At 39.9% G+C, this 10,180-nt stretch overlaps 1 pseudogene; it reads right to left on the reverse strand.

Annotated features, from left to right (window-relative positions):
* Positions 1-358: 358 nt before the first annotated feature.
* On the reverse strand, positions 359-1,036 carry LOC134757974 (ubiquitin-like protein 5; annotated as a pseudogene).
* Positions 1,037-10,180: the final 9,144 nt, after the last annotated feature.

Below are 10,180 nucleotides of genomic sequence, written 5' to 3' on the forward strand. Positions count from 1 at the left end.
ACTTGCAGAATTGCTTCAGGGAAGATCTCTCAAATGATGCCCAGATGGGAGAAGAGAAGGGGAAGGGAGATTTGAGCTTCAAAATAACCATCACTTCACAGATTGTCAGCAGTTATCCCTCAGTCGGCCGTGAACACAGGCAAGAGAAAAATTGCAGAGCAGAATTTAAACTAAATATTGGGTAGAATTTCCTGGCTCCAAAAGTGGGGTGAGGATATGAAAAGATTATTTTTAAAAACCTCTCTGCCCTGCATTTTCAAAAGTGAATTCTTTAGAATGTTAACAGGTAACCCCAACTATGTTTGGTTTGGGTTTGGCCCAAGGATATTTCATAATCAAACACATTTGAGCATTGGAGCTATGCTCTTTCTTTATCGCAGGACTTCCTAGAGATTTTAACATGTTAAAACATGTTTTGACTCCCCAAGAAAGAAGAAAGCTCCCAAGGGACTTAGAACTTCCAAAATTTACTTGACCATGGAATGTTTTCCAAAACAGACTTCTCAGAACTTGGGTTTCTTGGAACACAGTTTGGGAAAGTTTGTTTCAGCTGTCCAGTATTAATGAATACAGAAAATTTGATTTCTTTAATCTATGGTAGTTGGAAAGAAAAATGTGATCTAATTGGGTAGCTATTTTGGTTCTTTGTTTTTTTCAATTTTTAAATATAAATATAAATACATATATATTTGCCACATCTAAGTCTTGGGTGAGTTTTTAAAAACAAGCATCTATACCAGTGTTGGGGGTGAGGATGTGAGGATGAGAGAGGACAGTGGGGCAGCAGAAATATTAGGATTCTAATATATTGAAAATAAAGCTCCAGGTCCATCCTATCATGGATTTCATGGTCTCCCAGAATTGTGTGGTCCTTAAAAATCGTGTACCATTTCTTCAGGATAATCTTTTTACAATTGATGACAGCTTGGGCTGCAATCAGCTTCTTACGGTCTCTTAAGGTCTCCAGTGGTGTCATCTATGTTGGATTTAACACGGACCTGAAGCCCAGACAGTTGTTGCAAACAACCTCCATCATCCTAGCTAAAGCTCAAATCACCTTGAATCTGCCGATGCCACAAGTTCCTCACCCGAGTGCTGAACCCCGGTCGCAGTCAATGCTGGGAACTGGAAGCTGGGTGACTATTTTGAGACATCAATGATTTGGAATGTTGGTGGCCTATCATTCTTGCCTCCTTCCAATTCATTCACTAAAGAAGTCCAGGTGACCTTTTCTAAAGGTGAATCTGATCCTCTCACATGCTACCTAGACGCTACTGCCTCATTCCTTAAAAGTGTTCTTTGGGCCGGGTGCTGTGGCTTATGCCTGTAATCCCAGCACTTTAGGAGGCCAAGGCGGGCGGATCACCTGAGGTCAGGAGTTTGAGACCAGCCAGGCCAATCTGGTGAAACCCTATCTGTACTAAATAATACAAAAAATTAGCTGGACGTGGTGGTGGATGCCTGTAATCCCAGCTGCTCCAGAGGCTGAGGCAGGATAATTGCTTGAACCTGGAAGGCAGAGGTTGCAGTAAGCCAAGATGGCGCCATGGCATTCCATCCTGGGGCAACAAGAGCAAAACTCCATCTCAAAAACAAAAACAAAAAAAAGTTTGCTGGCTGGCTATTGCTCTTAAGGGAATCACCTTTAATAAGATCATCAAGACCTTGTGGGGCCTGGCCTGCTCTACTCTCCAACCTGGTTTAACATCAGCCTACTTCACCCCCATGTTACTTTCCTGGGGCTACTATAACAAATTGCCACAAACCAGGTGGATAAAAAACAACACAAATGTATTTCCTCACAATTGTAAAGACTACAAGTCCAAAATCAAGATGTTGGGAGGGCCATGTTCCCTCCGAAGACTCTAGGGTTGGGGTCCTTCTTTGCCTCTTCCAGCATCCCCAGGCATTCCTTGCTTGTGGAAGCACAACTCAGACCTCTCCCTACATCTTCGTGTGGCCATATTTCCTCTGTGTGTCTCTGCCTCCTTTTCTTATAAAGGCACTGGTCTTATTGGATTAAGGGCCCACCCTACTCCAGCATGATCTCATCTTAGTCAGTTCTATCTGTAATGACACTATTTCCATATAAGGTCACATTTTGAGGTACTGGGGGTTAGGACTTCAACTATCTTTTTAGAGGGATACAGTTCAACTAGTAACAACACATTTGCTCTCTCCTTTAGTAGAAGTCTTCACCAACTTCTTGAATTACCTAGATTTTCCACTACCACAGCCTCACCTAAGATCTTTGCAAATACTCCTCGAGTGATTTTTTTTTCTTTTTTTTTGAGACAGTCTCGCTCTGTCACCCAGGCTGGAGTGCAGTGGCACAGTCTAGACTCACTGCAACCTCCACCTCCTAGGTTCAACTGATTCTCCTGCCTCAGCCTCCTGAGTAGCTGGGACTACAGGCATGCGCCACCATGCCCGGCTAATTTTTGTATTTTTAGTAGAGATGAGGTTTTGCCATCATGGCCAGGCTGGTCTCAAACTCCTGACCTCAGGTGATCTGCCCACCTCAGCCTCCCAAAGTGCTGAGATTACAGGCATGAGCCACCACGCCCAGCCAGAGTAATTCTTTCTCTGTTGACTCTGACTGTTCCCTCACCTCTGTTTCACCATCCTTTTCTGACCTCTATAACGGGGTCATTTCCTTACTTTACATATTTTGTAGCATCCCCCAAATTTATTCAACAGACCTTGCCAGACTTGTAATTTTATACTATGTGTGTGATTATTGTTTTTGTGTTTGTCTTTCTCACCTTCCTTTTTCACATACAGGGGCCATGTCAGTTTTTGCATTCTATTGTATCCCTAACACTTAGCAGACAGTACCTGGGAAAGCTTAATGAAAATGATCCCTTAATATTTTTTGCAGTAACATTTTTGAATATGCAAAAATATCAATATATTTCAGAACTTTTCCAAGCAGATGTCCCTACCTGTCCAAAATATTCTCTTCTACCATTTTCATGTAACACCAATTCTACCTTTTCATGTAATACTTAGCCTAGTGCCTAAAGTGAAGCAAACAAAAACTCCCTTTGTATGATATGTTCCCCATCACTTATAGGGAGAAGGGTGCCTCTGAAATTTTGGAGTTGCTGTTAAACCCCTGTCACTGTTAAAGTTGGCTCTTGCCAAACAATGAAATCATCGTCACACTGCTCTGCTGCTGAGTGAAAGCTCATTGACATAGCCCTTTGTAGAATGTCTATGTTCTTCCCTTGACAGGCACTTGGAAAGAAAACCTGTATTATTCAGCTGATCTCTGAGAATACCTGAGCTCTGTTTGTGAAACTGGCTTCATATTTTCATAACCTGTATGTGCAATAGCTCTCTCTACTTTGTTACCTGCTGATAGGAGTATGCAAAGTATTACTTGCCCCAGTTAGAAAATACCCTCATCTGAAATATGATGTTGCACATCTTTTTATGGAAATAACTGGACATTTCTGGCCATGAATCCCCAGAGCATGTTAAATACAGCGGTGAAAATCTACTGAAGAAGTTTTTTTTCCAGGATGAAGTTTTGACCATTCTCCTGTTGGTTCAGGAAGTTTATAGCAAGGAAAGGATTCCTCAGAAACGATGCTGGTTTTCTTCTGTTTTCCCCTCTATAGAAGACCCTCTGTCGAGTTTGTAGCCCCTTTTCCTTTTTTGCTTGTATGCAGTCTATTCCTGTGTTTCTCAAACTGTGACCCACTTACAACTGAATCACCTGGAGAGCATATAAAAATCTTTATTTCTGAAGTTCTCCCCAGACTTACTTAGGCTTTCTGAGACAGGGGAAAATTCTCATTTTTAATAAGACCTATGGGGGATTCTTAGGTGCCCTAAAATTTAAGAATCACTTGCTTAGAATTACCAGTTTAGGGGGGAAAAAGCTCTGAAAAAGATTTCTCCAGGGGACATTTGTGAACATATCCCAATAGAAAAATCACACAATATAGGCTGGGCACAGTGGCTTACACCTGTAATCCCAGCACTTTGGGAGGCCGAAGTGGGCAGGTCACTTGAGGTGAGGAGTTAGAGACCAGCCTGGTCAACATGGTGCCTGTAGTCCCAGCTACTTGGGAGGCTGGGGCAGGAGAATGGCTTGAGCCCAGGAGGCGGAGGTTGCAGTGAGCTGAGATCACACCACTGCACTCCAGCCTGGGTGACAGAGTGAGACTGTGTCTCAAAAAAAAAGAAAAGAAAAGAAAAATCACACAATATTTAGGTTTTATGTGATTCATTCTATTAATTTAAATTTTGCATTACATGACATAAAGCTTTTTGAATGTGACATAGAGATGTATTCAAATTTAGATGTGAAAAGGCATGAAAAGTATAATGGACATGTCAGTCACTTAGCATTCCTGGCCTCTCCTTGTGTGGACAGCATAACACATGGGCCATTGATCCTAGCCATAGCTAATGGTACTAGAAGTAGACACCTGAGCTGGGCCAATCAAATTCTCTATTCTAGAAGATTGAAATTAGGTCAAGATCAGAAATTAGGGTTATGAGAATCTGGGGCTGTGCCTGGAGTTGTTGTTATGGCTATTATCTTGCTCTAATTGCCTAAAGTAGAGAAAATGGTTCTGCAGAAATAGAACAGAATGAAGTTGACGTGCATGCATAAAGAGAAGCGCCAGGCTCTCAGGGAGAAGGAGAGAGGAAGTTTGGTTCCTGATGTTTCAGGTCCTATTGGCAATGTGCAGTATTTTCTGGTAAAGGAATTATGCTTAGTTCTTGTATTCTTGTCATTCTTTTAACCCAAGTTATAGCTAGTAAAAGTGCTGAATTTAATGGGTGATGAATGAGTTGGGAAGGCTGGAGGATCAACAAATTTCACTGAGTGTTTACATTCAGTGACGTGTGCTGGGACCCACGTCAGCTTGACACATACTCAGATGTTCTGACTCAATATTAATTTTCCTCTATAAAGCATTGTGGCATGATTTCTCCTGTCATTTTATCTGATAATGCTAATTCTCTTACAAGTAGATTTGAAATCAAGAACCAGAGCAGGTGGATTTAATCTTTGGTTTGACTAGCTCATGAAGGTATTGTCACCAAAGGGAAAATGACTCATAGGAAACATTTGTCACTAACATGATTGAACAATTTGGTAAGTATTCAGGAGTACATTTTATGTACTAAGAGCAACTTCTTTATACGGACTTATCTAAAATAAGTCATCTTCTGTGTCCTTCTAAACAAAATCACAACACAAAAGCCATAACTCAATATAATATGAATCATGAGGCTCTACAAGGAACAGAACTCTTGAAAGTCAAATAATTCATTAGAAAGGAAAACTCTGAGATACTAGAATGAAAAGGAAAGTCATCTTCTCGTCTTTCTAACCCCAATAACAGAAAATCTCCTGTCCAGTTACCATCTGCTGCATTTAAAAAAAAAAATGAAAGAAAATATGTTGATGTAAATCTCAGAATCAAGCACGTTGCACTTTAATGAACCTAAAATAATATAAAACCCAAGAGGCTTCTTCACTGCTCAGCTCTAGTAAGATGTCCATTCTCTCCAGTTATTTGAGAAAAGCCAATTTGGTATTCATCCTTCTAGAAGAGTACTTCAAAGAAGATCTTGGTTTTGAGATGGTCAGAAATAAATAAATAATAAATTTTTCATTAATTCTACATGCAAACACACACACACACACACACACACACACACTCATAGAGTCAATAACTTCCAGAATATATTTCTGAAAGTCAGTAACTTCCAGAATATACATCTCTTCCATAGTAAAGAGATGGTTGTGTTAATTAGCCTCACACCTAGAGTGATGCCCTTCTTTGAATTAAAACTTCATCAGCATAGATACTACTACAAGACCCAATTATTTTATGATTGGCGTGAGGTTTAAATTGTTTGGGAAAGATTAACTGCTCTGCCTCCTGAATTGGGGTATGAGGAAAGATGTGGGCTTCTGCTGCTCCTCCTGAGAACTCCCTGATGCTGCTGTCAAATCTGGCACAGAATGAGTGAGCATTTCTCACTCTGGGGCACATATGGTCTTCTAATGTTGCTGATGCTTCATTTATTTTGAAAGGCCATCCTACCACAGTCATCTGGTTTGTCCTCTAGGAAACAGAGCCGTGTCTGGCATTTTTAAAAGTACTTTCCCGCAGAACTCAATCTAAATGTTTTGGAGATGTCTGGTATTGATTCTTCTAGATAGGACTAGCAAGCGTTTCTCAAATACTGTTCCAGGAGATGCTCTGCTGAAAGAGAATTCTGTACTCAAATAGGTTTGGGAAGGCCTGCAAACTCTGTTTCTCTCTTGGGGGATCACAACCCTTGTTGCAGAGACTGTAAGCTCCGTGTAGTCAGAGACCATGTCTTTCAAAGTCATCGTACATTCCTGGGCTCGGCACAAGATTGGCATAACCGGTTACTAAGAAACATTGATTTGGTAGAATACTAAAGGCTCTGAGAAATCCCTCAATAAAGAAATCTATTTACCTTTTACAATGTACTATTTCCCTCAAAGGTTTGACTATAGAAATCTTTTGTTTTTTAAGGTAACACTTTTATAGTATCCACAGGATACAATTCCCAGGTCATTGTCACTCCATTCTCCTCTAAGGTTTACCTTATTCCTTGATGAAAAGAATGAAAAAAAATTTATAAACTCATCATCATTAAAAACGTATCACTCATCTGGAAATATAGGCATCCTTTTATGTTTTAAGCCATCCTGGCTAACATAGTGAAACCCCGTCTCTACTGAAAATACAAAAAATTAGCCGGGCGAGGTGGGAGTCGCCTGTAGTCCCAGCTGCTCAGAAGGTTGAGGCAGGAGAATTGCATGAACCCGGGGGGCGGAGCCTGCAGCAAGCAGAGATCGCGCCACTGCACTCCAGCTTGGGTGACAGCGAGACTCCGTCTCAAAAAAAAAAGAAAAAAAGGTTGAGAAACAGTAAACAATGAGTGAAAGAATTAAAATGAACAAGTCCTTATATCCCAGAATCAGCCATGTCACAAATTCAAGTCTTTGATGATTTTCATATACAGTCCAGAGCTTACTAAAGATTTTCTGAATAGTCTGGGGGGGTTAATTTAAACAACAAAGTACAGCCATTATCAGCCTTCAAAAACCTATAGGTCTGTGCCATCCTTTAAGTTAATCCTCATGATTAGGGTTTAGCCGTATTGCCTTTCTTTGGTTTTACCAGCATGTTCTGCTCCTTCTCACTTTAAAGTCTTTAAATAAGCTGCTTATAAAACTATTCTCCCTCTCCCTATTTACCTCGTTAATTTTTCCTTAACCCTCACATATGGGTTCAAGCATAATTTCTTTTTCAAGGAAGAGTTCCCGTGTCTCTAACTTACACACGCTCATAGCATCCTAAACTTTGACATATTGGCATTCATCACAATTTTAATCAAATAGCTAATTAGGCAATTAGTTGCTTAGCATCTGTCTCCTCTAAAGACTGGAAGCTCCATGAAACATGGAAGGTGTTGGTCTTGCTCAGTGCTCCCTATAATTGTATGCTGGATGGGAGCTTGAGAAATATTTGTTGGATGAATTTAGACTGTATTTTGTAATTAAATGAGGTTTAGAAAACCTCACAGAGTCCATATTAGCTAACATTTTTTTTTCTTTCCAAACAGGACATTGTTCTTACTAAGAGAACAGTCAAGTGAATATAATTGTGGAAACTATTGGAGTATTTAACTAAATTAAGAGCGTTCGTTTTGTGTAATTAGAGAGATTCAATTCACTATGTAGCTCTAATTCATTAATGAGAATAATTCTTTACTTATATACCTTGGCCAGTATTCGCTGTTAACTACATTCCCTTAATTTAGATGCAGGGCCTACTGTATGCTGGGTGCTGAGAATGGAGGAAAAGCCAATTTTAGTGGTTTCTTTCCTCAAGGAGTAGGTAACACAGCAGAAAGCTAGCAGAGTCTTCACTGCAGTTAGAACTAATCAGAGCCTAAAAGAAATTTGATTCCATCTAACTGAAATAGATTGTGGACAAAAGTGATTTTACACAGGACTTTCCTTTTAGTTTCTTTTTCCTCTTTATCTGAGGATTATTAGTTGCTCTAAATAATGTTTGCTGCAAGCAAAGTTGATTTGGTTGGTTGGTCTGGTTTCCTACAAACCTTACTTGTTTTCCGTTTTCTTTCCCTTCTTAGTTATTCTCACAATCACCACTCCTAACTTTTGATGCTCCTGTCCAGAAAACTAAGCAAAAGAGTGGCTGAAGAATAGGAATGATGAAGAGAAGAAGTAAAAACACCTGGTAATTGTTAAACAAAAATTATGCCATCCATATTTATCTTCTATAAGTTGTTTCAAACTATCTTTCCCTTTCTTTCCTTTTTCTCCCTCCCTCCCATCTTCCCACTTTCCTCCCTTCCTTCCTTCCTTCCTTTCCTTCCTCTCTTGTTCTCCTCACTTCCTTTTTAAAAACTACTAAACTAATTGTATACTAATTGTAGTTGAATATCACTTTGGGCAATTCACCTTCATACCTGACAACTTCACACATCCTTTACTGGTTCTTCAAATTTAATATTCAACAAATAAACTCTTGCTGCCACTATTAGCCTCTTCTCCAGATTCTGCTAATCTAACTAGATTTGTTTTTATAAATTAGGCTGTTGGGAAAGGTACCATAAGACCTTTCTTTTTTTCTGAAATGGAGTCTCGTTCTGTCACCCAGGCTGGAGTGCAGTGGCGCGATCTTGGCTCACTGCAACCTCCACCTCCCGGGTTCAAGCAGTTCCCTGCCTCAGCCTCCTGAGTAGCTGGGATTACAGGCACCCGCCACCACACCTGGCTAATTTTTATATTTTTAGTAGAGATGGGTTTCACCATGTTGGCCAGGCTGGTCTTTAACTCCTGACCTCAAATGATCAACCTGCCTCAGCCTCCCAAAGTGCTGGGATTACAGGCATGAGCCACCGCACCCGGCCAAGACCTTCTTTTACTTCAAATTTTTCTTCATGCTTTAGAATGATGCCATGGCACAAGAGCAAGGAGAGTCAAGGTTACAGTTTTTTGCAGAAATAGTATTCTGTTGAATCTTTGCAAGTGCTCACTATCTCTCTATAGGCTAATCCTGCTATTATTTTGTTATAAACTTGTTCTCTCCTCTAGTTTCCATCTGCCTCGGTAGATGACAAGGACTTTAGAGAGCTCAAGCTGTTTTCAATTTTAAGGAAGGAGAAAAATTAGCCTGCCATATCAGCTTCCCAGGGTCTGTAATGAAGCACTCTGCTGAGAAATCAGGTTTTAAGAAGAAGCTTGAATCTTTCTTTAGTTGGGGATTTATGAGGACAGATTCCTCAAAATGTGTGTGGTCCTAGAAGGGCACATTGTTAAATGAGAAGTTCATTAAATTTTGGGTAGAGTTCTCCAACTCCACCCAAAAGCATTTGGTAAACTATTTAGTATTTGGGCCTACTTAAGGGGAGTTGCATATCCATGCTCTCCAGTATCCTTAATAAGAGAAACCTTAGATACTTCAATCGTTATGTCTATAAGGATTTCTTACAACACTTATTGACTACTGTTATTTATTTCTCTCTAGCTATTTCTTTGGGGTTGATTGTTCTTCCACAGCTAAGTTTTAAAATTCTCAAGGGCAACGGGAGGTGGAAGTTGCAGTGAACCAAGATTGTGCCATTGCACACCAGCCTGAGTAACAGAGCAAGACCTTGTCCCAAAAATACAAAAATAAATAATGAAATAAAATATCCTCAAGGGCAAGGCTATGTCTAATATTTACAGGAGGGTGGAGCAAATACTAGAAATGAAAAATTATAAATGATATATTAGTTGATAGCCCTGTTCACTGGCAGTCAATATAATCCACATCAGGGTTTTGCTGTTTCCCCACTGTTCTCTAAAAGTTGCTAGAAATATATTTCTCCAATAGAGGGATGAAGGGAGTAGTTAAGGTGTGGGAGGAACATTTATTGAGAATCCACTATGTGCCTCACATTGCACCCGGTGCTCTGTATGTTCTATTTCTTTGTGTCCTCCAAACATTCCTGAAATGTTGGAATTATGATCTTTATTTTATAGGAGAGAGTTAGAATTGAAATCCAATCTCTTTATAATTCTGAAATCCTACCTTTGCCTCTAACCTAGGATGCCTCTCAGGCTATAAAGTGAAATACCTGTAAACTCTTTGCTTTT

The sequence above is a fragment of the Gorilla gorilla genome, chromosome 2 (genome assembly GCF_029281585.2).
Source record: "Gorilla gorilla gorilla isolate KB3781 chromosome 2, NHGRI_mGorGor1-v2.1_pri, whole genome shotgun sequence".
NCBI lineage: Eukaryota > Metazoa > Chordata > Mammalia > Primates > Hominidae > Gorilla > Gorilla gorilla.